The 3,722-nt window shown below is 41.5% G+C and overlaps 1 pseudogene across 1 annotated transcript; it reads left to right on the top strand.

Annotated features, from left to right (window-relative positions):
- The first annotated feature begins 276 nt into the window (after window positions 1-276).
- On the top strand, window positions 277-754 carry LOC306661450 (large ribosomal subunit protein uL14m-like; annotated as a pseudogene). The gene has a single exon. The product of its transcript is annotated as a large ribosomal subunit protein uL14m-like (transcript).
- Window positions 755-3,722: the final 2,968 nt, after the last annotated feature.

Raw genomic sequence — 3,722 nt, 5'->3', positions numbered from 1 at the left:
TTTTTACAATAGTTCCCTAATTAATCTGGCTTCTACTTTCACACCACATGAGCTAATTCCAACTCTGAAGCCAAAACAAAGACTTTTAATCATAAAGTTTTATGTTTTAAAAATGAATGCCTACAGTGATGTTATTTCTTTCACATTAAAAAAACTGACCACCAAACAAATAACAGCAAACCTTTATGTACTCCACATCTCAAAAAAGAAAAAAGGGCAGGCGCGTGGGGAGAGGTGGCGCGGGGAAGGTGGTGCTTGGCCAGTGGGGATCGGCGGGATATTCCGGGGCAGCGAGAGCAGATTTGCTGTCCGGGGCTTCCATGGTTGTCTTTAGTGGGCTCTGGGGTCCTTTCATCAACCCAAGCAGAGCCTTCAGCCCGCGCTGTTTCAGCACCACCCCGAGCCTCAGTGCAATTCAGAAGACCACGCAGGTGCAAGTGGTAGACAACAGCGGCCTGGGGAACACCCCGTACCATCGCCCTCCTCGGTGCCTCCACGTCTATAACAAGAATGGGGTGGGCACGGTGGGCGACCGGATTCTGCTGGCCATCAGGGGACAGAAGAAAAAGGCGTTCATTGTGGGACATCGCATGCCTGGCCCCCAAATGACTCCCAGGTTCGACTCTAACAACGTGGTTCTCATTGAGGACAACAGGTACCTTGTACCCGAATTAAAGTACCCATCCCCAGCAGCCTGCGCCAGAAGGAAGGCGAGTATTCCACAGTACTGGCCATCGCTCAGAACTTGGTGTGAGCAGAGCCCAGGGGCCTCGTGGACAGAGCAGTTCCAAGAACTACACCTTGGCTGAGCAGAGCCGGGGTGCCACGTGGCTGCTGCGCTGGGTCACAGTGTCGTGTGAGAGAATAAACACTTTCATGTAAGTTTCAAAAGGGGGGGGGGGGGGGGGGACAGGAGAAAGAAGCTAAAAAATTTTGGCCCGTTTCTATTTCTTTTTATTACAATTAATTCAAAAATAATAAAAATCCATAGTCTAAAACCTGTTTCTATTTTCTCATTTTTTCCCCTCAAACCCTCTCCCATCAGACTTTCCCACCTCCCACCTCTTTTTTATTGACACCATCAACTTTACATTAGGAAATCGAATCGCCAACTCTCATCCTCCTACTTGACTCTACAGCAGTATTTGACACATGCACTGGGCCCTTCTTCCTCCAAGGCTGTATTTAGTTAGCTTCTGAGATGCCATACCTTTCTGACCTTCCTTCTGTCTCTGGCCATTCCTCTGGTACTTTTTCCTGTCCATCTGATCTCTAAATGTGGGGGTTCCCAGGTTCCCCTTTCAGGCATTTTCTCTTTACAACTCACTCTTTACCTAGTTTCATTTATTCCTACAGTTTTAAATATCACCCAAATGTTAATGTCTCCCAATTTGTATATCCAGACCTAACCCTGAATTCCAGGCTTGTATATTTAACTACCAACTCAACATCTCCACAGAAAAGTCTAATCAGCATAAATTGAACAAAATTTCTATTTTCTTCCTCAAACATCTCCCTTCGTTGGTCTCTCCCATCTCTAAAATCATCTCCATGATTCGCTATATATACAAGGTCAAACTACTGTAGTCTTGCTTACCTCCTTTCTCTTCCTAAAATTTCATGTCCAATGCATTTATGTATCCTATTAGCTTTTCCTTTTCAGTACCTTCAGAACCTGACAATGTCTCACCACTTCTGCCACTATCACTAGGTCAAAGCCACCATCATATCTCTCTCTCTCTCTCTCTCTCTCTCTCTCTCTCTCTCTGAGGGTGGATAAGGACTTTTTAATTTTTTTCATGAAAATGTCACTTTAGCAGTTTTATTTATTTATTGGTACTGGGGATGGGACCCAGGAATGCTCTACCACTGAGATACACTCCAATTCTTTTTAAAAAATTATTTCAAGACAGGTTCTCACTAAATCGTCCAGTCTGGCTTCAAACTTTTGATCCTCCTGCCTTAACCTCCCCATGTCTGGGATTACAAGCATATGCCACCCTGCCTGGCCACTTTAGCAGCTTTAAAGAAACACATATTTCTAAAATTAGAAATGAATTTTCTAAGAATTTACATTTGGACATCAAAATGAAAAAGAAGAAATGCCTATTCAACCTAGGAAAATTGGACTATATGTCAATATTAGATGCTATGATAATATACTAAGAGAAAAAAATTAGTCTTTTTACTTTGATTAGTGGTTTCATAAAATGGGGAAAATTAAATCTAAAATGGAAACAATTCAAACAAGTTTGGATTTAGGCAGGTAGAACACAAAGGATGACAGTAAGGCACATTTTGGATTTTTGAGTCATTCAAGAAAAAGTTAAGAACAAGCAACCATGGAGAGAGCCAAAAAGATTTAAAAAAAAACAAAAAACACTTTATCATTCTGCAGAATTAGCCCTTGCCAAGAGTGTTTGTAAATATATTGCTGGTGATTTTTTTAAAGTTTTTTTTTGTTCTAATTAGTTACACCATCATCTGTTTCATGGGCTACTAAATAGTCTCCTAACTGTCCCATCATTTCCACCTTCAAACACCAGTTAAGGTGATCTTAAAACACATGAGGCCATGCCACCTACTCACTTGCTCAAAACCTTCTAATTTCTTCCAACTAAGAAGAAAAACTAAAATCTTCCCCATGGCCACTAGGGACCCTGGCTCTTCTCTGTCTTCGACTTCTAGCACTGTCTTCACACCCTATGCTCTGCGCCTAGTCACTGAGGTCTCCTGGAATTTTTAGGCCCATCAATTAGAAGATCTTGCACTTGCTGATCCTACTATTTCCCCTACTGAGAATAATCATTCCCCATAAAATGGCTTGACTCACATGTTCAACACCTGAAAATGTTTGAGTAAGTGTCCTCTTCTCTAAAAGGCCTTCCATACTACCCTTGCTAAAATAGCATGTTCAACTACCCAACTGCCCTGATTGAATTTCCACACGCATTGCTACCAGACTTCTATTATATGAACCTAGAATGTCAGCTTGAAAAGGGCAGGGACTTCCTCTGGGGAATTGCTGAATCCCTAGCATCTCCTATATTCTAGAGCTTGAAACATGGCTGGTATGAGACTATTGCTCCATAAATATTTGATGAAAGACAGATTGAATAAACAGGTGCTTCCCTGGCTTCTTCACCAAAAAAACAACATGCCCACCACACTTAAATTTTTCAAATAGCATTTAGAACTTGGAAAAAATCCACTTAGAATAAAATCTAACTCTTAATCATAGCCCATGAGGCTCCAAAGAATCAACCTCTGTCTGCTTCTCCATTATTTTCTTCTTCTACTAACACTCGCTACTGGCTATGCCACCACCACTCATCCTACTGTTCTTTACACATTCCAAGGTCATGGCTAATCAGGACTGCAAGGATCACTCGGGAAACACCCCTTTTTAGTTCCTTCAGTTCAGATTTCTGCTAAAATCCCTTTTTCTTGGAAAGGCCTTTCTTGACTACACTAGGTAATGTTACCTCTCCCTCTCATTAAGTTTACTATCTTATTTACCTATTTTGTTTTCTTTAAGCACATGACTCTATTTGTAATTATCTTGGTTACTTATTTGTTTTATGTTTTACTTTCTCTCTAGAATGTAAATTCCGTACAAGCAGAAGCCTCAGGGATGGGGTTCTGGCTCAGTGGTAGAGCACTTGCCCAGCATGTGTGAGGCACTGGGTTCGATTCTTAGCAATACACGTAAATAAGTAAAT

The sequence above is a fragment of the Sciurus vulgaris genome (assembly GCF_902686455.1).
Source record: "Sciurus vulgaris genome assembly, chromosome: 5".
Classification (NCBI taxonomy): domain Eukaryota; kingdom Metazoa; phylum Chordata; class Mammalia; order Rodentia; family Sciuridae; genus Sciurus; species Sciurus vulgaris.
The sequence above is the reverse complement of the archived record's forward strand: the minus strand, read 5'-3'. Positions and strand labels throughout refer to the sequence as shown.